We start from the raw sequence: 26,820 nt of genomic DNA, 5'->3' as shown, positions 1-26,820 counted from the left end.
TCGTACGGAGCTCGCCGAGTATCTATGTAGATGTAAATGTAAATGTAGACGTAGGCTCAAAATGAAAGCACGCCGAAAGGGACACATTGTGTCTTCTGGTTAGTACTGGAAAGGTTCCGGTCAAATGTTTGAGCGGAGCGAAAACAAGACACTCTAAATTATACAATGGGTTTTTGTCCGAATTTTCATAGCCACGCGAAGAGAGAGAAACTAATAAATGGTGCATGAAATTGACCAGCGTGAGGTCTAGTTTTGAAAAAAAAAAAAAGAAAAGCTACTTGACAGTGATCAGGATAATTAGTGAGTTGAGGGAAAATTGAAATACTTGACAAACACCTGCTGCTAGCTAAGTAAACGAAATGTCAGAAAGTTCATCTCTACAAAACGTAGCTTTTTCTGCATGAAAAAATCGTTGGTTTGGTATTTAACTGTTAAAAAAGTTTCCTCCGAATCAAGTGTTACAATTAGGACATTTCGAGAACAGGAGATGCAAGAAAGGTAAATGAGTTGTCAATAAGATCATGCTTTCTGAATAAAACTTGAAAATGAAAAAAAAAAAAATGAAAAGATTGGTCAAATTTTTCGTGAAATGATTTGCTTAAAAGTGAGATATAAAAGAAATTAGAGAAAAAATTGGCGTTCCTTTCAAAGACACTGGGAATCATGTACAGCAAACGTGGTGCATCAAATGTTTCTCTAATCTATTTTACTTCTTACTTAAAAAAAAAAAAAAACATTTCACAAAACATCTTACCTTTTTAAAGAGAAATACGCTTTATTTATGAAGACTATTTAGATTAACTGAAAAACTCGCCATTAACATTGACTGGTGATGAATTGCATTCCCGCCAATCAAATACCAGTACATTCCTTGGTTGTACAATGTTTTATTAAGAACTTAACGTGTGTGATGTATTGTGATAGGTATGTATAGATTTAAAGTACTTCGACAATACCTTAAAAATCTACTTTGAGATGCAGCGTGAACAGTATAGATAAAACTTACTACACTCGAAAGGTGATTGGTTTGTAATTGAGTCAGTTAAAATTTCAGAAGCAGGCAAGTCTGAACCCTGGGACACACAGTCAGTTTACTAGCCGAAGATGCTACTGCTGAACGACCGAAACCTCTTCCATACTTGCGATAATCAATCATTCTCCGTACGTATGGGCTGCTGAAAGTTCGTTGTCACTTACGAAACAGTCTTCTTTAATTCGCTGATGACGTAGTCGTACGTATCTGTAATCATCCTCATATATTTGAAGAATTTGGCTGGTGATCTTCGTAATTGACATAAATTTTGAAATTTCGCATGAAGATTCTTTCCTTTGTAAGTTTCATTTACAGCACTGCTATTTCGCCTTATATTCCTAAGTAAAGCTAATTTTGTTGCCTTCTACCGTTTAAAGGCGCTATTTTTTAGAAACAACTGGTCGGCTCTTATGGAATTTGTGGCTCGCACAGCACATGGGACACGGAAGGATATGGGCCCATGCTGCTGCTGGTAGCAGAAATGTCACACGTCCAGATGCCCCACGCTGTCGGTCGCTTCTGTCGCTCATGTAGGACGCGACGTAAAAGGTGTCTTACTATGTCTACGCAAAGAAAACTACTATGAGACACTCACAGAAAGTTATATTATTTAGATTATTAGTTATACTATTTAGATTTAAAACGTCATAAGTGCAAGAACGCTTTGATCCAGCACCGTCACAGTTGGAAAACTGCCATTTAGTCGAAACTTCCTTTCCTTCTAAAAGTTTTTCTGTTCAAGGAACTGGAAATAAATAGGAGAACATTTGTAGACAAATGCGGAGAGTAATTCATCCCCAATTCTGCTGATGTATTCCGTAAAGATTCGGGAGAAAATTACTAGAGATGGGAAAGGTTCTCTTGTTGCTAAAATCCTGAAATAAAGCTAATTAAACTAGTACGCTTTTATTTTTAATAAGTTCATATTTCATGAAATCTAAGTGATATTTTCAAGAACATATGGAGAACCATTAGGGATTCACGTCGTAGAAACAGAAGAGAAAGAATCCTTGGAACGGGATCAAATGTCTCAGTGAAACCAAAGAAATGCGTCCTGTATGACCCTGGGTACAGTCAACATGGAAAACAATAAATAAATTTTTTGATTTAAGCATAGTACGTAACTCTGCCAGTAGTTACCGCTTGTTTTCCACCGGGAAAAATAAATTTGGGCTGCTAACGCGCTTGCAGGAAATTTAAGGACTGGCATCAGTTTCGGTGAATCTGCACATGCTCCTAAAGTAATAGCATTTCAGTCAATGTTTTACATGATGTTATTATTCATCTTAATTGAGGGGTTTCAGTTAAATTTCACTGTTGTAGCTGTAATAATGGAATGTTTTAGCGTTTTGTAAACAGAGCTTAAAAATCATGTTTTTCTGACTTAGTCTTTCCTTTCTGGAAACTGCTACTCCTACAGCTATGAAATCTGTACTGCTGTTTTATTACAGCACAAGAATCATATAAATACTAACACTAAAAAATCCTATTTTTCTGACTAAAATGTTACTTTCTCGAAAACTGCTACTCCTACACCTAAGGTGCCAGGTAATTATAATTATACTTTCCCTATCTAAAACGGAAACTAATAACCGTACGAGTATCAAACTTGGTAGCATTAATATCAAGGATATGGGGAAGAGAAATAATGCAGAAACAATTCAACTAAAACACATTTAATGTGCTGCTACCACGACACCGTTACACACCAATACCATTTATGCTAAAAGGGGCTCAATATGGCGCCCATCAGTGAAGATCCCCACACTCGGCAGTTCTGTATGTTCACCTCACCCGTCAGAGAAAAATGAGCTTCGTCTGTCTGTAGGATGGTCCAGGGTCAGCCCTCGTCAACTTCAGTCCTTGCGAGAAAGTGGAGAGCGAAGTCAACACGTCGTTGTGCGTCCTGTGGTGCAAGCTGTTGTACGACATGGATCTTGTACAGATATCATTTGAGAATGGTTCGAACCACCTTCGGTGCAGTGGACCACGGGATGTTCAACTGTCGTGACACAGCGCGCGCACTGCGTGACGATCGGGAATTGCGCGCAGCGTTGTCTGCCATAGCAACAGCGATTTCATCAACCACCTGTGGAGCAATCGGTCGTCGGCCTCTTCACGGAAGGATGCCCAGTTCTCTAGTTGTTGGCTCCGCACAGCAGGTGGAGAAAGAGGACCATTCCGTAATCCTTTCAGCCAGCGATATTCTCGAAGTGCAGCTGCAGCATTACTGTTGTTTTGACAATAGAGCTTCACCAAATAATGATCTGTTCCTTTTGTTCAAGTTGATGCTGACACGTCAACAAGTGCAATGCGACTGGTCAGGTGTGTGAGACTATGAATCACGATGACTGATCGTGGCAGCTAGTGAACATAGTTGGAACTATATACTTATATGGATATGGTGTCTGTTCTTTCGGACATGCCCGAAAGAACAGACACCATATCCTATAAATATATAGTTCTGGCAATACCGACCATGACCTTCTTCTTGCCGCGCGGGATTAGCCGAGCGGTCTTAGACGCTGCAGTCATGGACTATGCGGCTGGTCCCGGCGGAGGTTCGAGTCCTCCCTCGGGCATGGGTGTGTGTGTTTGTCCTTAGGATAATTTAGGTTAAGTAGTGTGTAAGATTAGGGACTGATGACCTTAGCAGTTAAGTCCCATAAGATTTCACACACATTTTTGAACCTTCTTCTGTGCGGATGCACACATATTCCTCGAACTCTTACGGGACTTGGTAAGAAAGTCTTCCACGAGTAATGAGTCTGTTGGGGTGGGACACTACGAATGTAGTGGGTAGACATACAAGGTGAGAATGTGGATCTCGCGGAAGGCATGCGCGAGGTAGTCCCTGCTGTCGCACTTTCCTCTGTGCCTCGTTGGCTTAGATGGATAGAGCGTCTGCCATGTAAGCAGGAGATCCCGGGTTCGAATCCCGGTCAGGGCATACATTTTCACGAGTCCCTGTTGATACATAACGCCCGTCACCAGCTGAAGGTATTAATATAATTGCAATAGTTGGAACTGGGAGTTGGGCTGCGACGCATAGAAATCAGTCACCTCATACTCTGGACATTAATGCCACCAAGTTTGATACTTATACGGTGATTAGTTTCCGTGTTATAGCGTGCTAAATAGGGAAAGTTTAATTATAACACCCCTCCTCCCCGATATTTTTACTGCTGTTTTATTATAGCATAGATATTACACAAATACCAACTACTCAATTCGCCACCTCTCAAACAAAATTTTTCCACGTTAAATTTGGTGGCAGAAACAGTCAGTTTCGTTCTGCAATAACTCCCGATTGGCAACCATTATATCCACTTTGACAGCTAACGCATAATAATAAAAAAAGACAGGGAGAAAGCAAATGTGTGGTCAGTATTCGTCTAAGTGTTGCCAATCGGTAGTTATCGCGGAACGAAACTGATCAATTTGGCACCGAATTCACCAGAGTAAAATAATCTCATTATGTTGTCCATTTTGGTTGGAGAGCACCGCAGCTGTTTTCGTAAATTACACAGTAGAAAATACCGCAACCAGCTACAAGTTTTCTTGAAATGATTTTATTATACCATTATCACTTTCGGGCCTGGGCCCATCGTCAGATGGTAGCGTTAGCTTCTTTTACACTTGTTTCATCCCGAAAAGCCCTCCTTTGCATATTATAGGAGGGCTTTTCAGGATGACACAAGTGTAAAAGAAGCCAACGGCAACATCTGGAGGCCCTCAGGGCGGGAACTAGTAATGGTAGCAAATAAGCATTTCAAGAAAACTTGTGGCTGGTTGCAGTATTTCCTACAGCGTAATTTAAAAATAGTCTTGTCTGAGGGATAACCAAATCAATGGAATTTTTTTTTCGCTTGTTGTATTATTATTCTTGTGATTTCTATGGTATGATGAATCGGCATTTAAAGTTTAATAGAAGTAGAACTAGCAGTTTTAGAGAAAGAAAATATTTTACACGGAAAACAGGATTTTTTAGCTCTATTTACTAAACGGAAAAACGTTAAATATCCAAAAGTATTAGAGCTAGAGCAGTGAAATTTTAACTGTAAACTCGTATTTAATATCTCTAATAACATCGTGTAAAACACTGACTGAAATATTGTTACTGAGGTGAACACATGAGGATTCAACGAAATTTAGAAGTGTCCCTAAACATCCTGCAGCCACTGTGTTGGTACATCTGACGAACTACAACAGGACACATTCTGTTGCATATGTGTCTCCAATATTTGACTCTTCCAGCCGGAAGAAAAGACAGTATTGTTTTCAACATTGTGACTGATTCCAGAGACAATACAGAAGCTGTATCCATATCATTTATCCTGGGAGAGCGTGAGATGAGAGAGAGATACAAGCTCTGTTAACTGTTTCAGATGGACATACTATTTCCGAGCAGATAAACAAATGTCTTGATCCCAGTGGCACAAGTTTACGTAAGAGGAAGAAAATGAGTGTTGAGGGCAAGATGCAACCTTTGCTCGAAAAAAAGCGACAGATTTATAAGAACCACACCTCACTATTTTAGTTATGTCAAAAAAGAATATGTAACTTAGGAATTAAGCGATGGATATAAAACTCAAACAAGAGAAGTTTAAAAGTCTGAGAGCAGACTGACGTTATTTGAGAACGGTGATCTTAGCAGCATGATGAATGTCCTTTTAAAATAAAATTAAAGTGTTGTTTAATTTTTTACCAAATTTTGTAAGTTCCTTAAAAGCAGCTTTCCATTTTAATGAGTACACTTTACAGTAAGTTCTCTCTCTCTCTTCGTTGCTGTAAACCTGTCGATGGAGGGACAGTAGATAGGACTTTTATCACAGTGACTCAGTGCTATGCAGAAGCTATTACCTACATGAAATTCAAGTGTTAATAAATAGTTATTTTCCTAACGCTTCACTGCTTTCACTTTCAAGGAGAAATTTGACAGCATGCAGCAGAAAAGTGTTCAATTACCACGTGAAAACATTCGTTTTTAATAATAAATGAGGAATTACTTAATGCCCCATGTTGTGTTAAATCATTGCCAGTTATTAAACTATAAGAAAGGGACAAAACAAAATTTTGTGTATTACAGAAGAAAATAAGTGTCAGTTTTTCACATGAACGATGGGTTTCTTGAACAGGTTGCACTTTCTCCTGTAAAGTGCAAAATATGCGCAAATTAACCTAAAATAAAGTCTGAAGTTCGTTCATATTGCGTTCCACCAAACATTCGTATCGGCAGAACGAATATTCTTTCTTTGGAGAGGTATAATAAAATAATAATAATATAATAATAATGATGATAATAATCATTGCAGTACACTCGTGATGATGTATAATCGGTAATGAGACAGAGAGAGCACCACCCCACTCTGCATTGCTGCCAGATTTATACAAGATGGCGGATCCAAGATGGCGGCAACAGATCTGGCAGCATCGTACTGACGTCATGGCGAGAATTTCAAATTTTGGACGGAAAATAGGTCAACTGGGCTACCTCCGGTAACCTAACGCCAGCTGTATATTTCCTGTCGTGTTAGAAATACCCGCAGCATTCCTGCTTCCCATCCTCAGCTCATAGACTGGCGCCTGGGTACCCTTTGTCGTTGAACACAAACTGCTTTGGGAGTTATTACATGTGGTATTTAAGCAATGTGTGGAAAACTGCCCCATAGATAACTTGAGGATGTCACAGGAACTAAATGTATCACTGTAAAAATAGAGTGAGACAGCTTTTCAGATGACACAAGAATATTTAAGCAATTTTCGATGTAAATGACAGTAATTTGCCTCAGTTTTGCGGTGTATACCACCACACTTGAACACTGATTCTTAAAAGATCGCTGCACACTTGTGAAACCTCCCTGAGACACTTCACACACTTTTGTGGGAGACAGATCCCGAAACCGATATCAGTTGCAATATCTGATTTTACACGCGAAAACGACGACTTTTGGAAGTCGAAATAAATATTTCTGTAGCTCTAAACAGGACGCTCATCACTTTTCGAATTTTAGCTGCTTGTCTGAAGGTACTGCCAGAGAGAGAGAGAAAGGGAGAGAAGAATTTCGGAGTCCTACGTCTGCTGCAGTGTTCATCACTTTTCTGAAACGACGAGTGGGCTTAGTTTATATTTTCTGCTTGAGTCAGGAACACTATTTTCCTCACTTCTCGAAGCACATACTGTTGTTTAAAAAAAGACGGGAAAATCAGAACAATTACATAAACAGAAATCGAAGCACTGTCCTATAGACGAGAAAAATGGCAGGAATTTTCGGTGAATTTTCGATGCCCTACAGCTGCTGGTCTAGAGATGCTCTGAAGCCACAATATCGGGTAGGGACAGAATCCCACCTATCCAAACCAGAAGAAAATGGTCAGATTGGACTTGTCTCTGAACACTCAAACAAAGAAGACATCACGTGACTCTCAGACGTCACAGAACTTTCCATAGATACCTTGCCCCCATGTTGTTCGAACCAGTCTGTAGAGGCTCCTATGCGCCGCACGAAGGATGACTTGCGACTCTCTAACATCATGGATCTTTTTGTGAACGGAGCATTAGATTGGCTCTTACTGAATTTACCCGCCAAACTGCTGCTGCTGCCTGTCTGGAAACATTTTCTGCCTTTTTTCTGCAGACTGACAAATTTCGTGAATTTCGGAAGAAAAGCTATTTTGTACAGATCAGAAAAAACATACATCATCCTTATTGCACTGACAGTTAAACCCTGTAAAAGTGGTGTACAGATCATGAAATATGGAAACTACTGCCAAAGAAAGTTCCTCAATCACACTGCTCTGTTACTGTCCAGGAAAGCTTGAATTTTTCAGCATGTAACCAATCACCAACCGGGCTACATCACCAAATGCCATATCAATGTAGTAAACACAATTCATATCCTGCGCCATACAAAATCATCACTTTTGCATCCTGCATAAAGCTGTCGGCCACAAGACACTCATATACAGGACATTTATAGGATACAGGGTGGTCCATTGATCGTGACCGGACCAAGTATCTCTCGAAATAAGCGTCAAACGAAAAAACTACGAAGAACGAAACTTGTCTAGCTTGAAGGAGGAAACCAGATGGCGCTATGGTTGGCCCGCTAGATGGCGCTGCCATAGGTCAAACGGATCTCAGCTGCGTTTTTTTAAATAGGAACCCCCATTTTTTATTACATATTCGTGTAATACGTAAAGAAATATGAATGTTTTAGTTGGACCACTTTTTTCACTTTGTGATAGATGGCGCTGTAATAGTCACAAACATAGGGCTGACAATTTTAGATGAACAGTTGGTAATAGGTAGGTTTTTAAAATTAAAATACAGAACGTAGGTACGTTCTGTATTCCCATCTCCCACCGAGTGCTAAAAAAAGATGGTCCTGTTGCATTAACTCAGCTCACCCTGTTTCTCCACGGTTTGTAGAAGGTCTTAGATATAGCGCTCTCCGACGTCTACTCAATTCCGACTTAAATTGGGAAGATCTCATGCACAAAGCTGCAGGGATGGCGGGACAGAGACTGAGGAAGAGTTACAGGATGCAGAGGGGCTGTCTAAAACAACTTTGGAGTTTTACTGTAGCAGAGAATTTCGAAAAGGATGACTTGTTTTGAGATAGAAGAGTGCCATGAATATGTTTCACTAGTGGCTGTAATCATTAAAAGACATCTCCATAGGATCCAACGCAGGTATGTGATTGAATGGAAAGACTTGACTACAAATCACACGCAGTATTTCTAACAGAAAGCGTAACACTATAGGTCTGAAAAGCCAGTTTATTGGTAACAGATTTTGTACTTTTTTATGACCTCAATCTAGCATTGCATTTTTTTAAAACAGATTCGTCACATCGCACACCCATCTATTGTATGTGATCATTCTCAATCAACCAGCATCCTCCCTCACCAGTAAGCCAGTGGGTATATCACAGAACCTGTGACATGGCATCGTGATAGAATGTGTTACAAATACTGGGGAAATATCTAGCGGCGGCATGGGGGAGTCGCAAATACAGGCTTAATACCACGTTCCTTAGCCGAATCACTTTCTGCATTAGATGATTTTATTACGAGCTTACCCAGCCGGCGACATGCACCCGCGCTTTCAGTCTCTTAATATACACCGCGCAATCACCGTCTATATTCAAGTTTGCGGTATTTGTGTGGAAGACCACTTCATTCGGAAGTAATACCATACCTCGATTTATAAGGCTTGTATAGTTTTTAACGTGGATGTCGTTAACAATAGTCGTGTGTGCCGGTAAACCAAGACCGTTTTCAATGCAGGGAGACAGTAACATAGCAGTTGCGATTGTGTTTTTTAACGTGTGATGTTTTCTAAGACGATTATGTCTCTCTTGCTAAGACACAGTGGTGCTACTTGCAAGAAAAACAAATGAAGCGTATCCATCCAACGCTGATTTTCGCTCAATATTGTTTGGTGTCACCAGCATCCTGTTATTGACGAAGCATTATACTTAGTAGGGGTTGTGTGATAGATTCGTTGTCATCAGCAGGGTTATAAAGTATGTGTGCTGTGGCCAGTGTTCCGATATGTGCAAAGAAAATGGCTTTGTCCTGTCGTAAGGAAGGTATGGATTTGATGTGGAAAATTACGATAGCCGTAACGGGAATTAAAATTTTTTTTACGTTTAAAAGTATGTCTGGTCTAAGAAGGATATAGATTTTCATATTTCCACAGCCACAGTTGTTACGAGGGGGTCATCAGATTGAGGCTGCAATCGTTATATTTAACTGTAAGTACAGCAACAAATATGTGACTGGTGTGTGGAGAGTGTGTGGCTGGAACGGTTGACAGTTCCGGCTTACAGCGGGAGCCGCCCCAACTAGACAGGCTGGAGTACAAGGATGCAGCTGACCTAACTGTGTCGCCCTCTAGGCGGGTGAACTTGCAACTGAACTCGGGCTCGTTTACTACCTATTTTTTCGCGTGGCTCATCTGTAAAGGGGGTTGGTAGTAAACGGTTGCATTTGCGCCCCTATTATTGAGTCTGATATTGGCTGGCTATTGAAGAGCAGTGAATTGAACTATACACGTTCAGATTGAAACTTATTTATTCAAAAGAAACACTTTAACGTTGTGGCCATGCATTTTTAAGTTCACAGATAATAATCTGTGCAATTCGCACACTGTTTGTCTCACACCCACACACTTTCACTTTGTTCCTTCGCATACCCTGGCGTCCATGCTTGCACTCGCGGCACTTTGCCGCTCCCAACTCGCCACCACAACGGCCAACCACAAAAGACCTCGATTTTCCCGCTCACATCCACAGTCCTGAGTCGGGTCACATGACACCACAGTAGTCAAAATAATTGCTAAACATGGCCACAATTCGTTTACTGTATTTTATAATATTTAAATACTTAAATCTAAATACATTATATAATTTTACAAATTATCACAACACTTATATAATTCGTTGCAATTAAAAGAAAACCAAAACACTATCCAAAGGAACTACAACGTCCATCAAAACACAAACAAATATTTTCCGGTCTATTTTTGCCCAGCATATTATCTCTGCTGCCGTGCTTTAAATTTTAAACTACTTGAAAGAGTTCCATATTATCCCCTGTTACCTTACATACCCCCACTTCATGGAGACATTACCTTAGTAACGGCAACATGAAGTAGCACCAAATTGAGTGAACCCATATTACTGTATATATTAAACATTTTAATTATAACTATAATGGCACCAAAACACGTAGAACAGTGTTATAGTGGTGAGTTAATCAGTGTATGTACTGTCATTAGGAAACATACATACATAATCCAACAATGTATCCAACTCAAATATACAATTAGATAGTATCCTATTGAGTGACTGGGCAGGCAAAATAAATGCCCATGTTAGTCTATATGTAGGTTGCCCACCACTGCACATTAAAACACTTCCACTTTTTACACAGTTGTTTCTGTAAGTTGCATGAAGTTGTTGTAACCAGATCCTTTTGTTCACAGGTTTATGCATTGGAATACAGTCTTTCCAAACTTGCCAGCCAACAGCACTGTGCTTCCTCTCATTAGCCAAGCCATCCTATCAAAATTTAATCAAATCCTCATAAATCTTGCCTAGACATGCAGACCCACATTTCCCAGGAATCAGGCTATCCAAATCCTCCCTGGAACATCCTGTTTTCACTGATCAGTTCTTATTGAGGTTTGTACAAATGACAAACATGCACATAAATCAAACACAAACATGGCATAGTTAAATATATTCTATTTCACCCTTCAAATGTTCCCAGATCAGGACCTCCGACACTTCTACCCCCACGCACCAGTATCAACTCCAGGTGCCACAGATACATTAGAAATTTTAATCAAATCTCATTTTTTTTTTTACAAACTATTTGCAGATTTCCTCCCTCCTATATTCTCCACATATTTATACAGAAATAGACTATATGTACAGTAGGTTTCAGTTCCCGTATGACTTTCAACAAGGCTTCTATCACACCCACACCAGTTGTGCAAATCCATTGGACAACAGATTCCCTTATTGCAAATATATACAGTATAATGAAGTTTGTTGACCACCAACAATGGCATCGCAACACAACTTACACAGTAACACAAATAATACTCCAATTATAAACACGTATACATAGCACCCAATATTTTTTTTTTTTTTTTTTTTTTAACAGACATGCATGTCAAGCTTCGTACCTCCCTATGTTCCATGTATTTAGGTCTGTAACACAATACCCTGTCCATATTACCCACAAAATTAAGAAATTCTTCCACTAAATCTGTTGCACTGTGAATCAAATCCCATTGCAAATGCTCTGGTAATGTTCTCTTTAGTGTAGATATTTCTGTTAATATGCCCAGTGACCTATCCAGATGATTTAATTTTTTCAGTTCTCTAACACAGAACTCTCTCATACTTTCCTTTCCACTCTTGTAACTGGATCCATTCAAAAAATCGTTTTGCAATCTTAATTGTTTTGCTTGGCCCCAGTATATGTTCAAGAACAGGTTTTCGAAGGTTTTAAAATCACAAAATTTATCATCATTTTGGTTTGCCCATGTTTGAGCTCCCCCTTCCAACTGCCTCTTAACATATTTCATTTTTGCCTGCTCACTCATCCCTGTCACAAAGTTATCCTTACATGCAGCTAGAGTCAACTGCATGGTATTTATTCTCCCCATTAAAAGGTTTTTACTGAATCCATGCCCCAGAGGATATCCCAACAATAAATTTCCATTCCCTGCTGCCACAGTATTAACTGTTTCCCTCAAGACATTTATTTCCCCTTCTAATTCCTTCTTATTGTCAGTAATTCCCTTATGGCAATCCAGCACTCCTATCTTAATGGATTCAATGTCTGCCTCTGTTTGTCTTTGAAATAATGTGCATTTCTGTTCCTGTACCTGAATCTGCCCCACAAGATTACTTTGCACAGTGTCCACCTTGGCCTCTTTCAACCTCATCAACTCTCTCAATAATTCCCTTAACAATTTTAACTGTGTTTTCAACTTTATCTGTAATTTGAGTGAATTTGAGATCTAGCTGATCAAATTTTTCACTCACTGTCTTTATTTTATCACTAAGCCTTAATTCCATATCCCCTATTTTCGAATCCATTTCTCCAACTATTGCAGTTTTTATATTCCCTATTTTCGAGTCTATTTCTCCTAATTTACTAGTAAGTTTTACAAAAAATGTGCTGAGGTCACTTCCTGGTATCCAGCCTATTTCTTTTGGCATGCTGGGGCTACTACAAGTACTCCTAACATCCACTGATTCGCCTTCACTTTGAGATTCACGCGTCTCATCGGCCATGGCTAATGAAAAGGACACAATTTTGCAATGTAGCTGCTGGCTGTACTTATCTTTTAAATCCTCGTGTGACGCGACGTCTGCAGTGAGCTCCGCAGCACAGCTATGCAATGAATCTTAATCGGCGGCGTGGACACACAGCAAACTCAATCAGGAGCGAGAACACGTTGCGTAGGACCCTGGCAGCATGTAGTCGTGTTGGTCGGTGGCACGGACGACGGCGTTGATCGTCGGCAGCACGTGGATACAGCTTCGACTGCTTTACCCATTGGAACACATGGACGTGGCACGGACGACGGTTTCTTCTCGCGGCAGCACGTATCGCGGCACAGACGACTGTTTTACCCGCGGCAAACACGTGGTCGACTCATCAGACTGTGTAACTGACTGCTTCACAATCGTGGTGGCCTTATATCGGCGTAACCACGGGGCAGCGCGTATCTTGTCCAGCACAAACATTCCGGTACTGCTAATGCACCGATTTAGCTCAGAGCCCCCACACTGACTGTTCAAAAGCCTAACATCAGACGGACATTCGATTCCGAAATACTATGGAATATGGAAGAAAGTCCTATCCCGGACGAGCCCCCAATTGCAACTGAACTCTGGCTCGTTTACTACCTATTTTTTCGCGTGGCTCATCTGTAAAGGGGGTTGGTAGTAAACGGTTGCATTTGCGCCCCTATTATTGAGTCTGATATTGGCTGGCTATTGAAGAGCAGTGAACTGAACTATACACGTTCAGATTGAAACTTATTTATTCAACAGAAACACTTTAACGTTGTGGCCAAGCATTTTTAAGTTCACAGATAATAATCTGTGCAATTCGTACACTGTTTGTCTCACACCCACACACTTTCACTTTGTTCCTTCGCATACCCTGGCGCCCATGCTTGCACTCGCGGCACTTCGCCGCTCCCAACTCGCCACCACAACGGCCAACCACAAAAGACCTCGATTTTCCCGCTCACATCCACAGTCCTGAGTCGGGTCACATGACACCACAGTAGTCAAAATAATTGCTAAACATGGCCACAATTCGTTTACAGTATTTTATAATATTTAAATACTTAAATCTAAATACATTATATAATTTTACAAATTATCACCACACTTATATAATTCGTTGCAATTAAAAGAAAACCAAAACACTATCCAACGGAACTACAACGTCCATCAAAACACAAACAAATATTTTCCGGTCTATTTTTGCCCAGCATATTATCTCTGCTGCCGTGCTTTAAATTTTAAACTACTTGAAAGAGTTCCATATTATCCCCTGTTACCTTACAAACTCAGTATGTGTTGAGCAGCCTTCGTCATCGCATGTCCCCCCTGTGGAAATATTAGAATATTCAATATGGACAATTATTCCCTCCCTTGTAGATTGACTGCTTGACTGAGGTTGAGAGAACATCGATTGTGATATGTGTCGTGCGCATCTAGATGGTAAAAAAGGGGTTTAAGAGACGTTTGCTGGTACTCTGGATATGAGAAACACCTTAGTTGATTGTACAAGTATAAAGTACATGGACTCTGTTATATCTTTGACATAGGTATTCCTTAAAAAATGTGAGTGGAGGTACCAGTTTGCTCTATTTTTTTTCGAGTTTTCGCATAAAGATCTTCACAGATGAAATAAGTTTCTAGTTCGTCAGTGATTTGCAGCACATTGCATGATCTGCAGACCACTTTTGCAGGGTTTAACTGTCAGTGCAATATGGCTGCTGTATTTTTGTTTCCGATCCATGCAAAATAGTTTTGCTGCTGAAAGTCTCGTAATTTGTCCATCTGAACAAAATGGCAGACAACCCTCCCACACTAGGGCGCACACACACACACACACACACACACACACACACACACACACACACACACGAGATGCACAATTATCTAAAATCTACATAAAGGATATAACTTGTAGTATTATACAATACTTTACAGTGTGCTCAAAAGAATCTGAATCCTCTGAATTTGTTTTACGCTATGTTTACGCAGAAAAATAACCTGTAGCATATACTTGCAGTATTTTTGGTTTCGCACAAAAATATCCGAACTCTCTGCATATTTTGTATCATATTCGACTAAAAGTTATGTATATGGTATATTACCCAGTATTTTAGACTGTGTTCAAAAGCATATGAATGAACTAATTTTTTTTGCACCATGTTCAGAAGAATTTATTCAAAAAATTATGTAAAGGCTATTTTGTATTCTGCTCAAAAGTATCAAAACACTTTGAATTTTCTTTGCATCATTATCAAAAATATTTCTCCAAAAAACTTTGGAAAGAGTATAATTTGCAACATTTAGGACACTGTCCAAAAATATCCATATGCTGTATTTTTTATGTCATACTCAAAAGTATTTAACCAAAAGTCACATAAAGACTATAACCTGCAGTATTTTTGGCTGTGCTGATCTTCCCCCTGTGTTCAAAGGTATTTATCCAAAAAATACACAAATGGTGTAACTTGCAGTATTTCCACATCTAAAAGTACTTTACAGACCATTAAAATGAAACAGCCACTCACAATGTAGTCATCCTGACTGTGCTAAAAAGTATTCGGTCACTGAAATTTTTTGTGTCATATATTTATCCCAAATATTATGTAAAGGGTTTAACTTGCAGTATTTCTATTCATGTGTAAACAGGCATGCAGGCACTCAGGGGGACACATGCAAGACTTAACTCACTGACTGAACATTTTGCTCGTTCCAACAAGCCTTGTCTTGATGTGACATTCAATCGGCGTAATATACACATGCTGATCAGGAATTAGCAAGACTAAACTCGCTGACTGAGTATTTCGCTTGTTCCAACGAGTCTTGTCTTGCTGATATCTAATCGGTGTAACATGATACGCATGCCACCTTGCAAAACACACATGGGCTCCACTGCTTAAAGCTTGGGGTTCCCAACAAAATTTTCTCGACGACACCCTAATCGAGCATAATTGGTACCTTATCATATCACAGTATCAAGTACCTAAAAAAGCCAAATTAAGAGTCTTTTTATACGTTGTCTATTTTTGGTACTTGCAAAAAACATTGACATATTCATTATTGAAACAATATTAAGCTTAAAACTTTTTCATTTTAGCCATCATTGTTATTGATAAAATTTTTATTGTTGCTCAAAACCTAAGGCCTTCAAATCTGGGTGTTTAGTATAACAAACTCCTTAAAAAATAAAAATTGATTATGAACTGAAAATGACAGGAAACAATTAAAACTGAGTGTATTGGTCTTACAAGTGTACTACACTTGAGATTGCATTGAGTAGACATGAGTGAAAATTTGAAAACACTAGTTTCATAAAGGTGTTATTTATTTGAAAAAATACAGTTACAACAGAGTACTCCATCAGTATACAGTTAGTCTTAATTTTCAGTTCTTAATGAGATGAAATGCAGAAGTTAGCGTTCGCTAAAGCTCTGCTCATGCAGGAAGCTGCCAAAACAAAAAATCTGTTATCATACGAAATATATTTAATATATTTTTTATTCTAATAGCATCTTGTGGACCCCTCTGTCATAGCTCGCGGACCGCTGGGGATCCGCGGACCACCTGTTGGGAACCACTGGCTTAAACCATACTTATCGACAACAGGAGGGGAGACTAGAGCTAGCTGCTAAGATTTTGGTTTTTGATATTTTTATTTTTTGTGCAATACTTGGAGCGTTTCTGGCAAGTGCAGTGACAAAAAAATTATATGGGTCCATTAATTAAATATACACTCCTGGAAATTGAAATAAGAACACCGTGAATTCATTGTCCCAGGAAGGGGAAACGTTATTGACAAATTCCTGGGGTCAGATACATCACATGATCACACTGACAGAACCACAGGCACATAATCACAGGCAACAGAGCATGCACAATGTCGGCACTAGTACAGTGTATATCCACCTTTCGCAGCAATGCAGGCTGCTATTCTCCCATGGAGACGATCGTAGAGATGCTGGATGTAGTCCTGTGGAATGGATTGCCATGCCATTTCCACCTGGCGCCTCAGTTGGACCAGCGTTCGTGCTGGACGTGCAGACCGCGTGAGACGACGCTTCATCCAGTCCCAAACATGCTCAATGGGGGACAGATCCGGAGATCTTGCTGGCCAGGGTAGTTGACTTACACCTTCTAGAGCACGTTGGGTGGCACGGGATACATGCGGACGTGCATTGTCCTGTTGGAACAGCAAGTTCCCTTGCCGGTTTAGGAATGGTAGAACGATGGGTTCGATGACGGTTTGGATGTACCGTGCACTATTCAGTGTCCCCTCGACGATCACCAGTGGTGTACGGCCTGTGTAGGAGATCGCTCCCCACACCATGATGCCGGGTGTTGGCCCTGTGTGCCTCAGTCGTATGCAGTCCTGATTGTGGCGCTCACCTGCACGGCGCCAAACACGCATACGACCATCATTGGCACCAAGGCAGAAGCGACTCCCATCGCTGAAGACGACACGTCTCCATTCGTCCCTCCATTCACGCCTGTCGCGACACCACTGGAGGCGGGCTGCACGATGTTGGGGCGTGAGCGGAAGACGGCCTAACGGTGTGCGGGACCGTAGCCCAGCTTCATGGAGACGGTTGCGAATGGTCCTCGCCGATACCCCAGGAGCAACAGTGTCCCTAATTTGCTGGGAAGTGGCGGTGCGGTCCCCTACGGCACTGCGTAGGATCCTACGGTCTTGGCGTGCATCCGTGCGTCGCTGCGGTCCGGTCCCAGGTCGACGGGCACGTGCACCTTCCGCCGACCACTGGCGACAACATCGATGTACTGTGGAGACCTCACGCCCCACGTGTTGAGCAATTCGGCGGTACGTCCACCCGGCCTCCCGCATGCCCACTATACGGCCTCGCTCAAAGTCCGTCAACTGCACATATGGTTCACGTCCACGCTGTCGCGGCATGCTACCAGTGTTAAAGACTGCGATGGAGCTCCGTATGCCACGGCAAACTGGCTGACACTGACGGCGGCGGTGCACAAATGCTGCGCAGCTAGCGCCATTCGACGGCCAACACCGCGGTTCCTGGTGTGTCCGCTGTGCCGTGCGTGTGATCATTGCTTGTACAGCCCTCTCGCAGTGTCCGGAGCAAGTATGGTGGGTCTGACACACCGGTGTCAATGTGTTCTTTTTTCCATTTCCAGGAGTGTATGTTTAGGTAACCCCAAAAACAGTTTTCCTAGAAACTTGCAACTATGCCATACCCCAGGCAGGTTTAGCTGATCTACTCCTAGAGACGAATTGGCACAATCTGATATGAATAGGGATACTTCCTCATAACACAGGGACTTTTGAGGAAAATATTTTAGTAAAACTTGGAATAACTTTCTTTTTTTTAAAAAAACAAATCCTTCAGAAAATAAATTCTTCATGGAAAACATACCTGGACAAAACAAAATCAGCTTAAATCTACAAACAACAATATGGACTAAATGCATGAACAAACAATGAATTCTCCAAGAAAAGTATATTACGTTTATTATTATAGCTACCTATAGTCACTGAAGTAGAATGAGTTCAATGTGTTAAAAGAACCATGAGTGTAGGAGTTGGGTGCTTGTTGAGTTGAACATGTGAGTTAAATTTCTGGCGGAAATAAGGCTGTGAAGATGGGTTCTGAGTTTGCTTGGATAGCTCAGTCGGTAGAATCTTAGTCTAGCTCACAGTTTTAATCTGCCTGGAAGTTTCATATCAGCGCATGCTCCATTGCAGAGTGAAAATTTCATTCTGGAATATCCTCCAGGCTATGGCTACACCATGTCTCTGCAATATACTTTCTTCCAGGAGTGCTAGTTTTGTGGGTTATACAGGAGAACTTCTGTGAAGTTTGAAAGTTAGGAGACAAGGTAATGCCGCAAAAAAACAGTGAGGACGTGTTGTGAGTCAGGCCTGAGTAGCTCAGTAGGTAAAGCCCTTGCCCCAGAATGCAAAGATCCAGAGTTCAAGCCTCAGTCCAGAACACAGTTTGTATTGGCCAGGAAGTTTCTGTTGGAATCTGTTCCCCATTCAGTATCATCATCTTACCCAGTCTCTGTAGAGTCAGGAAGGGTCCAGTTCACTGGAGTATGTTCATCGTTTTGATCTAGGTAATACTAAATGTTTTAATGTGCAGCTTACCATTGAGTCTTTCACTCTATTTTCCACAGTCATTGTAAACGTCTTCTAATAAAACTTTCAGGGTGAGTTCATACGTTTTTAGGGGCAAGTTGATACATTACACATACGGAGAAAGTTGTCACACTTTCAGGGCAAATTCGTACATTTTTTGAGGCAAGTTGATATGTTTTAGGGGCACATTAATACATGTCTGGGGTGAGTCAATACTTTTTGGTGTCAAGTTAAATTCATTACACAATCAGAGCAAGCTGATACTGTTCTAGGCTACTCAATACCTTTTTGGGGCAAGTTGATACCTGTTTGGGGAAAGTTATGATGGGGTATTAGCTACTGGGGAAAACTGTGTTACATTGATTCGCTTAGTAATATATTACAATGTTGTTGCCTCGTTAAAGTAAGCGTTACAGAGAGGTGGATGAGGGAATTTACAGAGGTCTATAAATCATAGGGATTATCTCGGCAGCTGGAGATGTCAGCTACTGGGATATGTTAGCTACTAGGTTGTGTCAACTACAGGGGTGCCAGACATGTAGACAATAAAAGAAAATACACTGTTTTATTTACAACCTATTGTAGTGGTTAAATGTGCACATGTAAATAGATCTAGCCACCACCACCCACAGAGGTGGTGGTCTAGCCTAGTCCATGAGCTCTTTAGATGCCTGCATTGTGCCATGTCAGGAGTGAAACTACAAAAACAAATATTTTTACAACTCATGCCACAGAATCTAGGAAGTTTTGTCATCCCCATAGAGCTGGTACTTGGTGCAGACGACATCCCTCGTAGCCCCCTTGGTACGCTACATTTTCGGACACTTTCAAGTACCCCATCAAGCAGAGGTGGGTGATACATTTCTGAATTGATTCAAAGAGTCCGATTCCTCTAAGGAGTGAGCAGTTGGCGTCTCAGAGGAAAGGAACATTAGCTCCTCTGATACGAAATGTCTCTCGGGTGGCATTAGTGAACAGAACAAAGATTTTGTGGCAGGCTGCTGCAACAGTATCCCGCGACACATGCTGAAAGAAACGTTTCCTAAGCTGCAAAATATGTCCTATGGACCAGGTGCATATATGGATTTGCAGATCTTAGTACAAGTAATGTGTGCAGCTTTGCTCAGCCGTGAAAAGAACAGAAAATAAAGAAAGAAAAGTCCTTCAGAACACTGCATTAATGTGGAAAAGACTTTGCGCCTTATTCTGAGTGTAGTGATAATTGTTTACGACGTACCACAGTGGTGTAGAGGAAGTTGAGAAGAAATAATTTGATATAGGAGACTTGTCTGTTATGTCAGGAAACGACTTTAAATTGGCCTACAAAAATTACCTAAGCTACAGCGATTGTGCATCGCGCGGGATTTTCAATATTCGCTCACATAAACTATTAGTCCAGAAGAAATAATGAATATGACCTTTTTTGTAGGAAATTTAACTAGTTTAATTTTGTACTGGAATACGTTCTTGCAAGACGTTGCGTTTTTCAAGGTATTCTAGAAAAACGTACAAAAGTGACTCTCAAATGCACCCCCAACCCCATGCTCATTCCTCACGTCAGTATTTTTATTATGTTGTTGATGCCACTCCCTCGTACCATTGTTTAGAAATCCGCGACTACGGAAATTATTTCCTATATTCGACTTGTTTTGCTCTTTGTTGACTGGGCTATTATGCCACCAGTTTAGTCGTGCACGTTCAGAGTGTAAAATGGACTTTTGCGTAAGCTTTATTTCACAGTTTTTTGAGTTCTGACAGCATAAAACTAACAATGAAATTGTTTTGTTTGTCTGGCCTTCTTACTACGAACCTACTGTGCTTTTAAGGGTTTAGACTGAACTGTGAATGTAATTAGCTTCTGCATAACGCTTTTTTCTTTCATTACTCTCATGGGAATGTGTAAATTGATGTCAACAAAATAAGCGACTAACCCGATGGCCTAATATCCCAGTCAGTGAAAATCAGAAAGGTCGCGTATGGAAAATAATGCTTGTTCTCGCACGATTTTGTGCAGTGGTGTGTAGGAACACAATGAACTACATACTACAAATTTCAACTGGTAGGAAATGTGTCTGGGGCTTGGTTTGAAGGTCACTTTCGTATGTTTTCCTTGAAGAACTCGAAAAACGCGGCCTCTAGCGGAAACGTATCCCATACAAAATCAAATATCAATTAAATAGTCTACAATCAAATGTCTATTCATTGTTTCTCTAGGCCTAATACTTCGCGCTAAGAGACTGAGAAAATATTGAAAATCTCTTGAGAAGTTCATGTGCCTTAACTTACATAGGGTATTGAAAATTTTAAGACAGTTTCCTGACTTCATGGACCACAGGTGTCCCACATCAACCTGTTCGTCTCGATTTCCTCTACACTACTGTGGTACATAGTCAACCTTTATTGTTTATATCCTGCATCCTCGCTCTTGATTTCCAAACAAAATCTCAAATACCAGAAGTTCAACACTATTGAATGTTTTGTCCCTTCTTAGCCTTTGACATAACATTGCCCTCATAATATGTTGTCAGTGATCCTGTAAGTTGCATGAAAAGTGACCTTCGGCCACCACTCTTCTGGAGAAGATCTAAGAGTGACCTCTCCCTAAGACTTGGAAGCCGCTCCCAATCGCCAGCCAATCCCATGCACTGGCTGATCCCGATCATCGGCTGATCATGCCTGCCAGTGGACCCTGATTGTCACCAGATCCCATGCAATTGCTGATCCTGAGCCCTGGCTGATCATGATAGCTAGCAAACCCTTATCATTACTGGATCCCAAACCTCATCCTATCCTGAGCATCAAGTTATCATAATCGCTGACAGATCCTGATCAATAGTGGATCCCATGCAACATCCAATCCAAGTGTCAGCCGATCATGATCGCCAGCAGACCTGATCGCCAGCAGATCCTGCATGTTCACCAATCCTAGTTGCCTGCAGATCACGAGCGCTGGCATATCCTGATCACCAGCAGATCCTACGTTCCATCTGATCCATGATCGCCAGTGTACCCTGATTGCTGGTGGACATTGTGCGATAGTCAATCCTGATCATTGGCTGATTCTAATCACCTGCCGATCCTGTGTGTCCACCGATCCCAATCACTGGTGGATTCTGATTGCCAGCTGATCCCAAATGATCACCAGCTGATGAACAAACTGGATTGTAAAGCAACTCTGAAGTCACCCTGCTCTCTGCACTCTGCTTTTCTGACTCAGCACCTCTCCATCTGAGTTTGGCGTTACTGTTATTGTTCTTTATCGTAGTAACAGTACGTATTTACATAAGTATTTTTTACTTATGTGATAGTGCATTTACATATTGTTTTTATTTTTTATTTCCTCTGATCAGATTAATGCCTTCAGGACCCCTCTTACGTAGGACCATGGCCTTATATGAAATTTCAAGACTTATTACTTGATAGATACTTCAAAAATCATAAAATTGTTAATATGAGATGCCTTCTTTTATATGCAAGTATTAGGCAACTGTCTCTTACACCCTCTTGGTTGAAATTATTGATCTTTCCGCATTTTATTCGGTCTTCTTAAAGACCTAAATCCCACTGGGTAATAATTCATTATTATTTTGGGCATTCTGTCGTCTTCCATTCTTATGACATACTCGGTTCAGTTGTTGTTGTGGTCTTTAATCTGCTCATTTAAACTTTTCACTCCCTGTTCTTCTCTGATACTGGTATTCATCCTCCTGTCAAACGGTGTGTACCCAGGTACTCTTCTTTTTGTTACAGTTTATGACTCACTCCCAAATGTCATAGTTGGTTCCGATATCATTTTGTACAACTTATGTAGAGGTAGTTTCCTTTCGAACTTTAGTTCTGAAGGTCCTGTACATTGTTCTGTTAATGTAATTAAATCTTTCTACTTTCTCTTGTATGTCGATTTATGTCATGAATGAGATAGTATTTCCTAAGACAATGAATGGGGTTATTCTTTCTATTTTCCAATCATTCATTATTATTTTGCTGGGAATGGTCTCCTGGCCCTGATAGCCCTAACTCTGGTCTTCTATGAAGGTACAAACATATTATACCTGGGAACGATTGGATGAAATATTGGCAGCTGTCTGGATTGTGTTTCAGCTCCAAGGAAGTCATGATCCAGGATGTGTGGCAATAGTTGAATTAGACAGAGGCATATTTGCCTAGAAACAGTAATCCCTTTATCTTGTGGGAAACCAGGAAATCGCTGCCCCCAACGCCATGCCACTGGGAATGAAAATAGTCTGTATACCAGCTATGGCAGTGCACTGTGGGTGCATCTTTTCAAAAGGAGAACAAATATGCACTGAGAAAAGACATCATAACAAGAATCAGTCTTACTTTTAAAATGTTCCCTCTAGATAAAAAATATTTAAGATTTTGTTATAATATTTTCAGTTTTTATAGCAGATGAAATGCAGAACTTAAAATGTCAAAAGTAGTAGGGACCCAGCACAAACTTACTACGTTTCCCTCTATGAACTTTCAACATAGGACTAAATCAGGAAACCTGAATTAAAATGGCAAGATGACTTCCTTTCATTTACTTCTATGAGTAAGTGGTGATTCTTGAGAAACGAGCTAGCTCATTCCAGTGATTGTGTGGTTCTGATCCAATCTCTTAAAATAACGGGTTTTCCCCATCCACTACTATGAAATACTGCAAGTTACAATATTTACGTAATTTTTGGATAAATACATGTATATGTGTGCATGTGCATCGACTCGCAGACATCTAAACACGTTCGCACTATTCCATGGATTACACCAGAGGCAGACAGCTGGGTCACATTAATTCCTACCCAGGAGGTCCGAGGTGGCGGCAGAGAGGGTCTGCCCACCCTTAAAAATTAACCTTGCCAAATCCGTCCCAACCAGTCCGACCCTGCGAAAACGCGGGAAAAGGCACCATCAAAAGAAGAAGAAGATGTGTGTGTGAGTATGTTAGAGTAAAGAAACAAAGGTTTTTGCACATAATTACTACATTACTTTGTAAGAGAGGGGTAACATGTGAAAGAGTACACAATTTGATGCATGAAACATGAAATACAGACGTGTGTGTCTGCATGTAATCCATGGAACATGTTTTGCACAAATATCTTTGGCCTTGGCGCCTGTGAAGGTTATGGAACTTCTTATCTTCATATCTTTAAACCTGACACCATATTTGCACCTAAGTTTAATACTAGAAGGTGGGAGGGGAATGGGGAGGGAAAGCTCGGAAAGGGGGAGGAGAGGAGGAATGAGTAGGAAGTTTACATAAGTTTTGTTTTGGAAATACAGCAGTATTGGCAATATTTATTTTACATGGCCCCAATTCAGGTGAAGAAGCTCGCGGAAATACTGTGGTATACTGAATATAAGCAAAAACAATCTGCTGTCATAAGCCGTTTCATTGTAATCAAAATTCTCCCACCAGCAGATTTTGCATTTTTTTTAAATTTCCGGTCAGTCTGAAAGATGTACATTTTTTTGCAGTAATCGTGATAGGATTGGTTCTGTTCCTGTTCACTATGTGAAAGATATAACGAAGCTGCGTGATAGAAACCAGTCACTATTTTACCATTCTTCAGTCAGATCGTTACGAATCCTGGAAGCACCACCAGGTAACAGACATAACCACTGCTTTCCAGGCATAAAACAGATTTATCTTTTTTCGGCAGACTTCCACCTTTAGTCAACCAGTGTTTATACCGCTATTTTATATAATATAGCTTCAGCAACGAGACATACTGGTGTTGGGCTTGTGTCTGTTCCGAGGTGCCATGACCGGCTTCATTTAAACTATTCTTTTAGGAGAGTTAATTTAGAGGTGGAACGGCTGCTTGTATCAGGTATGGGGTCTCGTATCACTGTGGTTCCTGTTGACTCTATAAGCAGGTGGGACTATACTAGGCATGGCCTTCACCTCAACAGGAAAGGGAAAGGAAACTGTCTGGGCTAATAGCAAATAACTTAAGGGGGGCACTGTCACAAGTGATAAAGTACCAGTGGTTGCAAGTGACAGATCAGCAGTTTTTTTAGGGTAGGGAGGGCAGAAACAAAAGATGTTCAGAGACAGGCTGAAAATAACATTCACATTGATAAAACAGGCAGCCAGAAAGCAAAGTTTAATTTACAAAATTCATGCAGACAAATACTCAAAAATTGGCAGAAAAATTAGGTTCATCCAGTTGTATTCAGCCAGTGCTCAAAATCAGTTATCGTTATTGCATCAGAATATCCGAGGTCTAAAGGGTAAGCTAAATGAGTTGCTTATTTGTGTTGAATAATTAGAGCTGAGCAAACCAGTTGATATAATCTGTCTCTCTGAACATCATGTGACCACTGGTATAGATATGTTAAATGTTGAAGGATTGAAGTTAACTTCTTACCTCTGTAGAGAAAATCTGGAGAAATGCCACACTCACATTTGTCAGAAACTGTTTTAATTTCAAGAGTATTGATAGTAATAAATTTTGCTCAGAGCAGCACTTAGAAGCTTGTGCAACAAAAGTGGTATTTCATAATGATAAGGATGATGGGGTAAGTCCTTTATAATAGTAGGTATATACAGATCACATTCAGGAAATTTGAACCTCTTCATAAAAAAAATCTGGAAGCTCTGCTGTCCCACCTCATGGTAAAAAAACATGGAAATAATGGTTACTGGTGATTTAATGTGGATTTATTCAAAATCTCTGTCAGTGAACAGTTACTGCAACCACTAACACTATCTTCAATTTAGTTCCTATCTGAGACTGCTATTGATAATATCTTTGTAGACAAATCTAGGGAAAAAGTCATATCACAAAACCAATAGTAAATTAGCTATCTAACATGCAGCATCCTGTGTTAAATGTTGAAACTTGTCAGGATAAAAAATCTCTTAAATCTGAGTACAGGAGGGTAATAAATAAATAAAAAATTGAGAAATTCAGGAAATTGCTCAAAGACATGAACTGGATTGATGTTTACAATATTTCTGACTCAAATGGAAAATACAAAGCATTCATTAATAGAGTTATTTCACTTTTGAAAATTGCTTTCCCCTAAAGGTAACTCAAACCACATAGCAGTCAAAAAAATAAACCGTGGATAACACAAGGAATAAAGATATAACGTGGGGCAAAAAGGAGACTCTATCTACTATCTAGGAACAGCTCTGATGTTAGAATTGTAATGTATTACAAAGAACACAGCAGAATGTTGAATCAAGTAATTCAGAAATTAAAGCAGCTTTATTATGAGAAAATGATAATTACATCAGGCAACAAAATAAAAACTATATGGGATATAGTGAAGACAGAAACAGGTGGGACCGAAAAGGAAGACAAATAAATAGCTCTAAAAATAAATGAGACTTTGGTAACAAGTACATGTGGTGTTGCAAACCTCTTAAACAAGTACTTCATTTCTGTTGCTGACACCTTTGGGTTAACAGGTTTATCAGGTTTGGTAAACAGTGCAATGGAATACCTGAGACCAGTCTTTAAAAATAACTTCAGTAAAATGGAAATGACGCTCACATCTCCCAAAGAAGTACCAATCATCATAAAATCCGTAAAATCTAAGTACTGTAGTGGGTATGATAACACATCAACAAAGTTAATCAAAGAGTGCTCATGTGAGTTGAGTTCTATCTTAATTTATTTGTGTAATCAATCTCTTCTCAGCAGAACATTTCCAGAATGGCTAAAATATGCTGAAGTTAAGCCTCTTTGCAAGAAGGGGGATATAGAGATACCATCAAACTATCGACCAATTTCACGTTTGCTGGCTTTTACAAAAATATTTGAAAAGATTGTGTTCAAGCATCTTCTTAACCATCTGACTGCAAATAATATATTGTCCAAGTCACAGTTTGGATT

Source organism: Schistocerca cancellata, chromosome 1, assembly GCF_023864275.1.
Source record: "Schistocerca cancellata isolate TAMUIC-IGC-003103 chromosome 1, iqSchCanc2.1, whole genome shotgun sequence".
In the NCBI taxonomy this organism is placed as follows: domain Eukaryota; kingdom Metazoa; phylum Arthropoda; class Insecta; order Orthoptera; family Acrididae; genus Schistocerca; species Schistocerca cancellata.
This window is presented reverse-complemented; position numbering follows the sequence as displayed.